The sequence below is a fragment of the Tamandua tetradactyla genome, chromosome 10, assembly GCF_023851605.1.
Source record: "Tamandua tetradactyla isolate mTamTet1 chromosome 10, mTamTet1.pri, whole genome shotgun sequence".
In the NCBI taxonomy this organism is placed as follows: Eukaryota; Metazoa; Chordata; class Mammalia; order Pilosa; family Myrmecophagidae; genus Tamandua; species Tamandua tetradactyla.
In genome coordinates, this window is record NC_135336.1 from 101119056 (window position 1) to 101132180 (window position 13125).

A 13125-nucleotide genomic window follows, 5' to 3' on the forward strand; every position below is an offset into this window, starting at 1 on the left:
TCAATTGCTCCAGAGGACCTGGAAAAATTTCATGACCAAGCACTCTCACTGCTAAATCCTACGGATGACAACTGGTGCAATCATCCAAGTTGGGTACAAATCAATAGCAACCTTAAGGCACAGGTCCTAAGTGTATCCCAAAGCTCAAGAGGCATTTCTTTTTTTTTTTTTTTCTTGGCATGGGCAGGCTCCAGGAATCGAACCTGTGTCTACAGCTCAGCACGCAAGAATTCTTGCCACTGAGCCACTGTTGCACTGCCCTTTTTATTATTATTATTTATTTTTTAATTTTTAAAAAAAATTTTTTTCAAGAGGCATTTCTATAACCCTTCACAGTCCCACACCTGGATGCTGGCTCTCTCTTTCCACACCGATGCATGCCCACCCTGCCTGGTAAGGAGTGAACACAGTCCTCCAAGGAGATGCACCATAGCCCCAACCCAGGATAGTGCCTTGCTGAGCACTACCTAGTCGTTCAGAAAGGTGGAGAAGCAGCCCTGGGTCCTCCTCTGCCTCCCACTGCCAGTAGCCTCTGCCTTCTGCCTCAGGAGCCTCCTACAACTCTGGACCTTCAGCCCATCCAGCCAATGCCACTCCCAGAAGGTCTGACCCCAACACTGACCCTAAGGAACAAGAGAACAAGATGTTCCAACAGCCTTTCGTGGCCTGCTCAATTAGGATTGATAAAAATATAATGAAGAACGGGCAATGAGGAAAAGATAGCAAGGCCCCAATGAGAAACTTAAGTACAAAAAGAAGGGGGAAAAAAAAGAAGCTGAGAGTAATCCTAACTCCTGAAACTGATCTCCAATGTGAAGTACAAATTTTGGATGTCTGATTCTTGTAAGCGTCAAAGAGAATGAAAACACTCATGCTGTGTGGCAGCAGTGGCAAAAGACAAGCCACACATGTAGTCACACCCTCACGGCCATGCCTCCTCACGTCAGGAGGGTTTACCTGCCCTTCTGCTGGCGCAAAGTCAAAGTGTGGAGGTTCTAGCCACAGCTCGGGACCCACATGTGCCAACACGGCATACACGGCCAGGTGGTCAGTGGCCAGAGAGGAAGGCATGGTACTAGTAATATGCTGATGGGATTTTCAGATAATGGGGTAGAAATGCAGAGAGAGAGGGCAGGGTCCCAGCAGGGGCCCCCACCAGGAGCCTGGTCCAGGGCTGATCTGAGCTACATGTGGTTCTGTCACAAGGTCACATGTAGCAGACACCGGAGAGGCAAATACAAATAAGGAAACTGATAACAGAAAGCACTGGCTATGAAGTGAGAAGGTGATCTTCTTGGAGGCCTGATGCCAAGGCATTGAGAGGACACCACTGTGGGAAACTGCATTCCAAACACCGCCGGCAGCACAAAGCACCACAAGGGCTACTCCAGAGTCCGCTGGGGCATTGGGCCATAAGCTGCTGAACATATCTAGATTTGGAGAGGTAAAAAGAAGGGCTTTCTAAACATGCCAGAGCTGGACAAGTCAAAAATTATATGAGCTGGAAGGCCATGATACTGAAAGAACTCAAAAAGGGAGAGTCACACAAGATCCCACTTGTCACCTTATGGGTGATGGCCATCAAAAAGAGGAACTGTGACCCCCAGGAGAATTAAGTCTGTGTAAGACCACAGACTCACAGGCCCAGGGGATCTCCGGAAGAAAAGGAGCAGTGCACATGAGTACGTTCTCCATCCTAGGAAAGCGTGTCATGTCACGGCAAACCCAAGGCCATCCACATTCCAGCTGATCTGATAAATGGTTTATAGTGAACCCCAGGGCCCTGCCTAAGGGTGGTCATTGCACAACTAAGAGAGAATGGATGGAATAAGAAACAAGGTGAGAGGGAGAGCCTGAAAATATGCAGAAGCAGGAAGCAATAACTAGATGAGCAAAATTCCAAAGAAGAGCGAATGAAAAGCAGAGGGGGCTCTGAAACCTCTTGCGGCTGGCCTGAGTGGATGTTGTGGCTAAGTATAACCTGGACTTGATCTTCAGCCACAAGTAGGCTGGAGCTGCCAGCAGAAGACTGTGTGAAAAATGTGATGGCAAGCGTGCGATATGTGATTCCTATGTGTGTCCCTGCACTCTGATGCACATGTGTGATAGTGTAACTATGGCTTTCCCAGGGGTGCTGTGAGATTGTGGATGCTCTGGAGTCTCTGATGTCTATTATTGTAGGCATCTCCATCCAGGAGAAGGACAGAGAAGGCTGCCCAGAAAGTGTCAGTTGGGAAGCTCTAAGACTGATCTCTTCTATGAACCATAAGTATGGCTTCACCATAGGTTATTGGCTCCCAGGGATGAGTCTGGCTCTGGCATCATAGGATTGACAATGCTCCCTGACCAAAATGGGGGAAAGAATTGTAACAAATAAGGTATCATGGCTGAGAGAGTTCAAGTAGAGTCGAGAGGCTATTCTGGAGGCTACTCTTATGTAAGCTTTGGCTAGATATTAAATCATGGTTTGCCAAACCTCAGCCAAAACCATTCCTGCCAACTCTAAAGAACCCCTAGGGCTCTATCTGAGATTCTACGAAGGTTCCTTGTACTATGATTACTTTCTAGAAACCTACAAACTCCAGATGGTTCTTAGGCTAGATAAGTCCTGAAACCCAGAGGGGTCAGCCTCTCCAGACATCAATTCCTATCCCAAATTATTGACAGCCCTTTTCAACATGAATAAGTTAGAATAGGCATAGCACAAATACCCCTAAAGATTGGGACAGAGATCAAAGGAAAAGGTGGAATGATAACAGATAAGATGGGACTTACCAAGTGAGAATGAGTACTGAATCATTATATTGATATTTTAGTCTGCAGTGTCTTGGAGGAGGGAGAAGGAAAAACCTAAAATTGTGGAACTGTAACCCTACCAAACTCTGAAATCTATTATGTAACTAAGGTATTGTAGTATACTTTGAAATGTATTGCTTTATATATATGTGTGTGTGTGTGTTATTTTTTTACAATTTAAAAAAAAAAGCATAGCTTCAAAAGAGAGCACAGAGCCCTGAGGCCACACAGGTGCAACTATACAGTCTCATGACCAGTGGGCAGAATCTTCTAAAGCTAGAAATGTTCATACCCTACTCTACTTTTCCAATAGTCCACTTCTAATGGTAACCCTAGAGGAACCCTCACACCAGTTAGCAAGAAGATATTTGCCAAGGATTTCACTGCAGCATATTTTTAGAGTAAAAACTGAAAACAACCTAAACATCCATCAGTCAGGAAATGAATAACTCCAATGTTACATCTTCTTCTACATAAAACAGTTAAGAGGAATCAACTAGATGCATAACAATTCACTTGAAAATACGCCCAGGGAACAAGAGGTTGAGAGAGCTGGAGATGCTATCCGCTTCCACCCGTCGCGCAGACTGGGCCGAAGCTGCCGCTGCTATGGATGATCAGGGAGATCTGGTGCACCAGACGAAGCCGGCCAAGCAGGCTGAGCAGTATGGCGAAACGGTGGGGTCCATGAAGAAAGCAGCAGGATGAATGTGGATTTGACAGCTGAAGAAAGAAACCTCTCATCTGTTGCATATAAAAATATGATAGGAGCCAGAGGAGCCTCCTGGAGGTTAATCAGTGGTATTGAACAAAAAGATGAAAACAAGAGAGGAGAGAAGAAGACAAAACTAAAAATAATTCGGGAATATTGGCAAATGGTTAAGACTAAAGTTAAACTGTTGTGACATACTGGATGTACTGGACAAACACCTCATTCCAGCAGCTAGCACTGGCGAGTCTAAGACTTTCTATTATAAAATGAAAGGGGACTACCACTGGCATCCAGATGAATCTGCCACAAAAAATGACAGGAAGAAGCCTGCAGAGAACACCCAAATGGCTTATAAAGCTGCTAGTGATGGTGCAATGACAGAACTTCTACCAAGGAATCCCACTCACTTAGGTCTTGCTCTCAATTTTTCTATATTCCACTATGAAATTCTTTTTTTTTTTAATTAATTAATTAATTTATTTTTACATGGGCACCAGGAATCGAACCCGGGTCCTCTGGCACGACAGGTAAGCGTTCTTGCCTGCTGAGCCACCATAGCCCGCCCACTATAAAATTCTTAATTCCCCTGACTGTGCCTGCAAGTTGGCAAAAGCATCTTTTGATGATGCAATTGCAGAACTGGAAAGCCCTACTGAAGAAATCTCTAAGGAGTCTACATTTACCACGCAGTTGCTACATGATAACCTGACACTAAGGACTTCAGACACGCAGGGTGACGGTGAAGAGCAGAATAAAGAAGTGCTGCAAGATGTGGAAGACGAAAATCAGTGAGACATAAAAGACAAACCATCTCTGGCCACCCCAGTCCTCCTCATTCCCATCCCTTGGAAATTCCCCAATGTCACTGAAAACCACCAAATTTTACTTTTACATTTAGTCTCAGAATTTAGGTTCCACTCTGGTTTTTGTTTTTGTTTTTTGGGAGTTTTGTTGTTGTTTAAAAAAAAAGTTTTCAAAAGTTCTTAAAGGCAAGAGTGAATTTCTGTGGATTTTATTGTTCCCAGCTTTTAGGGTCCTTAAGACACATCAGGACTGCAGAGGCTTTTTCAGCATTACTGTATTCTCTACATGCTAGATGTAGCAAGATCACCATTAGAAATGGGAATTACATTTGAAAGCCAATAGATTCCTAGGTGATGTGAGCATCTAAGAGAGATTAATTTCCTAGGTGATGTGAGCATCTAAGAGAGATTAATTACACTGTAGAGGTATATGTGGGTGGTTACATTTTTCCTTTTTCTAAATGCTTAAATCAAATTTTATACCAATGTTTGAAGTTACTTTGGTGATAGTTTGATGGGTTAAAGGTTGTTTGTGGAACTTACAATGGATTTTCCAGTAAAACGTGTTTCAAATGCTGGTGAAATATTGCTGAAAAGTATGGTGCTGGTAACAGTTCAACAATCCGTGGCTGCTCATTCTTGCCTACTTTATTTTCCCTCTAAAGCAGGTTAGCATTGAAGGTGGTATGGAAAAACCTGCATGAGTGTTTAGTTGTCTCTTTTCCTTCCCTGTCTCCCTTCCCCTCCCTTACCCCCTTTTCACTAGCTCAACCCCTTTTGTTCCATTATGTGCAACCTGAAGCTAATTTGTACTGCTGGATATCTGACTGGAGTCACAGATACAGAATCTGTATTGTTCTTACTGTAATACAGCAGGGAACTAATATTAAACTTAAAGAAAATAAAAAATAATAATAAAAATTTACTCAAAATGCCACTACATATACATATATTACTCACTCAGGCATATTTATTAGTAAAAGTATCTAAAGCAGACTAGTTCCAGATAAGGTAGGGTGAGCACACTTGCCCCACCACTTGCTTCCACTGAATACAGCTACAAAACTGGGACAGAATGCACAGACCAGCTACTTGAGGACCCTGAAAAGTGAAGTTACACTAAACTAGCATCAGGTTCACCACTTTTTCCATCTGCACTCAAGGCAGAAGTGGGCAATGGCACACACAGAGCACCAGAAGTCTAGTAATAGGAAAGCAGTGCCCCAGTGAGCCAGTTTGAAGTTATTATGTACCCCAGGAAAGCCATATCCTTTATTCCTCATTCAATATTTATGGATAGGATCTTTTTTATTGTTTACATGGAGATGTGACCCATCCAACTGTGGGTGGTTAACTTTTGATTAGACGGTTTCCATGGAGATGTGTCTCCACCCATTCCAGGTGGGGTTGCTTACTGGAGCCTTTTAAGAGGGAACCATCTTGGACTTCCGGAGAAGATCGCGGCTTAGTAAGACGCGCGGGTCTTAGTTCCTCCTCCAGAAAAGCAACTAAAGAAACAGAAACAATACGAAACAGCTCCCGGAGTCACGACAGAGACCAAAAAGACAGCGTACCCCATTCTGCAACGGCTGAACGGGCAGGGAGAATCCGCTGCGGTGAGATACCCGAGGGGCGCGCATTTTCCCGGCCGGGGCGACTGGCGACTGGGGTCCCCTCCACGCACGTGGCTCCCCAGTCTGACTGGGAACGTTGGAGAGCGGGGCCCTCCCGTCACGCTTGGCGTCTCGGGCCAGCTGGGCAATTTGGACCGGCACTCCCCCAAGCCGCGGCGGCCAGCAACCCCTGCCTCCACACGCGGTTTCCCGGGCCGACTGCCCCGCAGACAGACGAGTGCCAGGAGCGCCACCTACTGGGCAGGAAAAGAAAAACAGAGCCCAGAGATTTTACAGAAAAACCTTTCAACCAGCTGGGTCCCACACCCAGGGAAATCTGATCAAATGCCCAGACACCAGCAGAAAATAATGGATGACACTTGGAAAATTGAAGATATGGCCCAGTCAAAGGAACAAACCAATAGTTCAAATGAGATACAGGAGCTGAGACAACTAATGCTGAATATACGAACAGAAATGGAAAACTCTTCAAAAACCAAATCAACAAATTGAGGGAGGACATGAAGAAGACATGGGCTGAACAAAAAGAAGAAATAGAAAATCTGAAAAAACAAATCACAGAACTTATGGGAGTGAAGGACAAAGAAGAAAAAATGGAAAAAACAATGGATACCTACAATGGTAGATCTAAAGAGACAGAAGCTACAATTAGTGAACTGGAGGATGGAACATCTGAATTCCAAAAAGAAACAGAAACTATAGGGAAAAGAATGGAAAAACTTGAGCAGGGGATCAGGGAACTGAATGACAATATGAAGCGCACAAATATACGTGTTGTGGGTGTCCCAGAAGGAGAAGAGAAGGGAAAAGGAGGAGAAAAACTAATGGAAGAAATTATCACTGAAAATTTCCCAACTCTTATGAAAGACCTAAATTTACAGATCCAAGAAGTGCAGCGCACCCCAAAGAAAATAGACCCAAATAGGCGTTCTCCAAGACATTTACTAGTTAGAATGTCAGAGGTCAAAGAGAAAGAGAGGATCTTGAGAGCAGCAAGAGAAAAACAATCTGTCACATACAAGGGAAACCCAATAAGACTATGTGTAGATTTCTCAGCAGAAACCATGGAAGCTAGAAGACAGTGGGATGATATATTTAAATTACTAAAAGAGAAAAACTGCCAACCAAGACTCCTATATCCAGCAAAATTGTCCTTCAAAAATGAAGGAGAAATTAAAACATTTATAGACAAAAAGTCACTGAGAGAATTTGTGACCAAGAGACCAGCTCTGCAAGAAATACTAAAGGGAGCACTAGAGTCAGATACGAAAAGACAGAAGAGAGAGGTATGGAGTAAAGTGTAGAAAGAAGGAAAATCAGATATGATATATATAATACAAAAGCCAAAATGGTAGAGGAAAATATTATCCAAACAGTAACAACACTAAAAGTTAATGGACTGAATTTCACAATCAAAAGACATAGAATGGCAGAATGGATTACGACCCAGCAATACCACTGCTGGGTATCTACTCAAAGGACTTAAGGGCAAAGACACGGACGGACATTTGCACACCAGTGTTTATAGCAGCATTATCTACAATTGCAAAGAGATGGAAACAGCCAAAATGTCCATCGGCAGACGGGTGGCTAAACAAACTGTGGCGTATGCCTACGATGGAATATTATGCAGCTTTAAGACGGACTAAGCTTGTGAAGCATGTAATAACATGGATGGACCTAGAGAACAATATGCTGAGTGAGTCTAGCCCAAAACTAAAGGACAAATACTTTAGCCCAAAACTAAAGGACAAATACTTTAGTCCCACTGATGTGAACCAACATTCGAGAATCAGCTTGGAATATATCATTGGTAACGGAGACCAGCAGGACTTAGAAACAGGGTAAGATAGTGGGTAACTGGAGCTGAAGGGATACAGACTGTGCAACAGGACTAGATACAAAAACTCAAGAATGGACAGCACAATAATACCTAAGTGTAATGTAACTAGGTTGGAACACTGAATGAAGCTGCACCTGAAATATGGTTTTTTGTTTGTTTGTGTGTTTGTATCTTTTGTTTTTTTTCTTTTTCCTTTTTATATATATATATATTTTTATTAGTATTATTATTTTAATTCTCTTCTCTATATTAACATTCTATATCTTTTTCTGCTGTTTTGCTAGTTCTTTTCCTAAATCAATGCAAATGTACTAAGAAATGATGATCATACATCTATGTGATGATACTAAGAATTACTGAGTGCATGTGTAGAATGGAATGATTTCTAAATGTTGTGTTAATTTCTTTTTTTTTTGATTAATAAAAAAATTTTAAAAAAAAGCATTTACAAAACCTATAACTACATCATACTTAGGGGTGAAAGACTGAATATTTTCCACTTAGTAACAGGAACAGAGCGAAGATTTACTCTCTCACCACTCTTATTCAATATCGTACTGGCAATTCCAGCCAATACAAAGAAAAACAAGAAATAAAATACATGGATAGGAAGAAATAAAACTATCCTTAATTTGCAGATGACTTGATGGTATACATAGAAAATCCCAAGAAGTCAACCAAAACACTACAAGCACTAAGAAGGGAGTTTACTAAGGTCACAATAAACAAGATCAACAAATAAAAAAAAAAAAAAAAAGAGGGAACCATCTTGGAAAAACCTTTACTGCCAACAAAGCCCACACAGCTGGAGATCTTTGGAGATGGAGAAAGAAAATACCCCAGGGAAGTTTCTGGAGAAGCCTGGACAGAAAGCTAGCAGGCTCCATGTACCCTTCCAGTGGAGAGAGAAACCCCAAATATCATTGGCCTTCTTTAACCAAGGTATCTATCTCTGGATGCCTTAGTTTGGACATTTTTATAGCCTTGCCTTAATTTGGACATAAATTAAGAACTGTAAATTTGCAACTTAAATTGCCCTTTTGAAAAGCCATTCCATTTCTGGTATATTGCAATCTGGCAGCTTTTACAAGCAAAAACATCCAGGTACAACAGCAGTAGCAACGGCACCCCTAGGAGGCTCTATGGACTTAGAGAGGCTGTGATCTTGTGAAGTGCATGGACCCAGGCAAGCACAGCCCAAAAGTGTACATGCAGCATTCCAGATGAAGGGCTAAAAACAGGATGTCTAGGGAACCAGAATGTTCCAAGGACACTGCGAAGAGTAAAGAGTTCAGGAACGAGACTCCAAAAGTTGTTAATAAACTCCTGCCTCACCTCAAGGTGTGCATGCTTGGGTCTGATCTTAAGTCACAATCCAAAAGCTTTGGGAACCACGCAAGGACAAAACTACCATACAGGTCTCAGACCAGTCCCTGGGGCACATGTAAGGGCTATACCTGAATAGCAAAGTCTTTCTGAAAATAGGCTGACATTGATACTGCAAACAGAGAGGGCTGGGAAGAGCTTGCCACCTGAATCCAACCAGGCAGACTCCCTGCTTGTTTTAGTTTGCTAATGTTGCTGGAATGCAATATACCAAAACTGGAATGCCTTTTATAAAGGGGGTGTATTAAGTTGCAAGTTTACAGTTCTAGGGTCTTAAAAATGTCCAAAGTAAGGAATCCAGAGAAAGATACCTTGACTCCAAAGAAAGGATGATGTCTATCACATAGGAACGCATGTGGCTGGTGTCTGCTGGTCCCTGCTGGTCCTTTTCCCCAGTTCCATTACTTTCAGCTCCTGATTCCAGTGGCTTCCTCTCTAAGTATCTGTGGGTCTTCACTTAATTTCTCCAGGGCAAAACTCTGGGTTCTGGCTTGCTTAGAATCTCATAGGAAGGCACATGGCAACATCTGCTGGGTTCTATATCTCCAAATGTCCATGTCTAAGCATCTGCTCTCTCTGCTAGCACTTCAAACATCTTCAAATGCCTGCACCTGAGCCAGTTCTGGGAGCAACTGTGCTTTTCCAAAATACCTCCTTTTTTTTTTTTTTTTGTAAATATTCAGATTTTTATTTGGGTAATTTAATATAACAATATAGCACTATTTGATGTTTAGAATTATGAAAAAAATTCACAAAAATTGTTTCTTACACATTATTCGATATGTTTATTCTCCAAGGTAATAGTCTAGAATGAAAAAATGAGCAGGTACTTTATGCAGCTCAAAATCAGAACCCAACTTTTTTTCACCATAGTAAAATACATCAAGTATACCCTGTTAGCATGAAGTAATAAAAATTCTTGGAAAGAATATAAACAGATACACTAATAAGCATTCAGCAGACAATTTTACTTTAATTCCTTTTTAGAACGTATGCATGTGAAATCATGAAATGAGACTGTATACAATAGACCAAAGGCTACTAGGGTTCAATAAAGCCATATAAAAATTTCAGGCAAACTTTATTGATTTGTTTTAAATAAGGCAAGTGAAATTTTGGGCTCAGAATTAAGCAAGATTTTCAAGTAATTTCTTGGAGGTGTATAACAGGAGAATATGAACATCAAATTTCTGACCATTAAAATGCAAAGTTGAAAGCAAATGTTTTCCAAATTGCAGTAAAAATAATTCCTCTAATATAACACAATTAAGTTTCTCAAGTCACTAGAAAGTTATCTGGTGGCAATTCAAATCCTACAGTATTTTCTCAATGTAAATTCTGGAACATTCTAAGTACTTCTATAAATTCAATTTCCTGTCATTGGAAAAATACTGAAATTCTAAGAAATATTTGCTACACCAATTTTAAGAGGTCAAAATAAAATAGTTTTTCTAGATTAATGCAATTCAAGTATAATGGTATTGAGGAGGACACATAATTTTAATGAAACCAAATTGTTGAGAAAAGGCAAGTTGTAAGTTAAACAAAAGGACAAAACTACTATTAGTATCAGTGGAATAGGTGTGGCATAAGGACTTATTTTTAAGTTTCACTGAGGAAAAACCTTAAAGCTTCTCATCTTTTCTGGAGCTTAAATAGTGAATAATGTTCTAGTTCAAGAATTCACCTTGTTTCTTTAGAGGTCTTAATTTTTATACTTGGCAATGTGTTCACGGGCAATAATAAGCCTTTGAATTTGTGCAGTACCTTCATAAATCTGATAGATCTTGGCATCTCTCATTAGTTTTTCCACAGGATATTCAGTATTATATCCATTGCCTCCGAAAATCTGTACAGCATCAGTAGCTAACTGATTTGCAACATCTCCAGCAAATGCCTTTGCAATAGAAGCATAAAAGGTATTTCGGCGACCAGAATCGATTTCCCAAGATGCTCTCTGGTAACTTAATCTGGCTAGTTCAACTTTCATTGCCATTTCAGCCAGCAAGAAAGATATCCCTTGGTGCTCCACAAGCAGCTTTCCAAAAGTTTTCCTCTCCAGGGCATACTTGGTAGCTTCATCCAAAGCTCTCTGTCCTAGACCAACTGCACCAGCTGCTACTGGTGGTCTGGTTTTATCAAAAGCTCCCATTGCAACTTTGAAACCAGCTCCTTCACCAATCAAAACATTTTCTTTAGGCACTTTTACATCTTCAAAGACAATTCCTCTTGTATCTGAACATCGCTGGCCCATATTTAATTCCTTTCTTCCGATCTGGATTCCTGGAGTATCTGCATCCACAATAAATCCAGTAAAGGCTTTACTAGCAGGAGCTTTAGGATCCGGATCTGAACGAGCCAATAAAAAATACCAATTAGCTTTTCCTCCATTGGTTATCCATATCTTCTGACCATTAATAATATACTCACCTCCTTTCTTTTCTGCCTTGGTTTTTATACCAGCAACATCAGAACCTGCTATAGGCTCTGTTACACAATACACACACATAATTGGCTTCTCAGTCATCCTCCCCAAATACTTCTTTTGTTGTTGATCATTTCCAGCAATAATAACAGGCATTTGCCCCAAAGAATTTGCTTCAATAGCAGTCTGAATCCCAGTACATCCATAAGCTATCTCTTCAGTAATTAAACAAGCATCAAAACATCCAAGACCGAGGCCCCCACAACTCTCTGGAATGTGTGTATTCATCAAACCAAGTTCCCATGCTCTTTTAATTAGAGGAACAGGGTACTCTCCGGTTTTATCATATTCTGCAGCAACAGGGATTATTTCCTCTCTGGCAAACTTACGAGCAGTAGCTTGAAATTCTTTTTGCTGTTCAGTGAGCTCAAAATTAAAACCAAATCCTGGCTCACGTTGCAGGGCAGCTTTTGTATGTTGCGATCGCCAGTAAAACCAACTACTTCTCAGGACCCCACAGCTTCGCCTCAACATTGCTGCCATGTCGGCTTCAGATCCAGATACTCAGATGCCACCCAACCAGGCAGAGCCGAGGCACTATATCAATACCTCCTTTTCTAAAGGACTCCAGTAACTAATCAAAACTCATCTTAAATGGGCAGGGTCACATCCTCACCTAATCAAAAGGTCACATCCATAACTGGGTATACATCATCTCCATGGAAATAATCTAAGCAAAGGGTCACACCCACAGTTGGGTATGTCACATCTTCATGGAAACAATCTAATCAAAGTTTTCACCCTAAATAACAGGTATGCCCCCCCACAAGACTGGATTAGGAAAAAAATATGGCTTTTCTGGGGTACCTAACAGTTTCAAACTAGCACAATGCTAAAACAAAAATATCAACATTTTCCAGAGGATTTAAACTCATAACACAATATTCAAAATGTCTGGGATTCAATCCAAAATTATTAAGTATATAAAAGAAAGAAAACCTCAATTCATATGGGAAAAGACAACGAAGAGATGCCCAATGATCACTCTTCTATACAGATATGTCAGACATCATTGTAGGAACTGCTGTCACTGAACTTGGATCCCTAAACATGATGGGGATGATCAAATCCTGGGATGGCAGAAGCCAAAGTGGCAGCACTTGATCACAAACGACAAGGTGGGTATGGCTACCAAAATAGACAGCAGAAACAAAGACAGACTCAGAGTAGTTTGACTCGAGACCAAGGATGTTGATTAGCAGATCATGGGGTACACAGAAGTAAAACAAATGGGCATTCCACTAAACTCTTACTTGATCTCTATAAGGAGATGAGTTCTAGGTCAAGTGAACTATAGTCTAACTTGAGTCACAAAAGTCACATAGCTCCTCAATCAGTTTCCAGACTTCAGACAGTTATAGACTCAGAACCCCTTGAACAAAAGGAAGATCGGTCCCCTTTGCTCCCCACCTTCTCCAGAGGGACCCACCGCTTTTTACTAGGGTGACTGAACGCTGAGCAAAAGG

At 41.3% G+C, this 13125-nt stretch overlaps 1 protein-coding gene and 2 pseudogenes across 5 annotated transcripts in view; 1 reads left to right on the forward strand and 2 right to left on the reverse strand.

Moving 5' to 3' along the window:
• Positions 1-13125, reverse strand: part of HSF2BP (heat shock transcription factor 2 binding protein) — a 245728-nt gene that overhangs the window by 109071 nt on the left and 123532 nt on the right. The gene's annotated exons all lie outside the window — the stretch shown is intronic.
• LOC143648701 (14-3-3 protein epsilon-like) lies at positions 3406-4300 on the forward strand (annotated as a pseudogene).
• Positions 8566-12550, reverse strand: LOC143648703 (medium-chain specific acyl-CoA dehydrogenase, mitochondrial pseudogene; annotated as a pseudogene).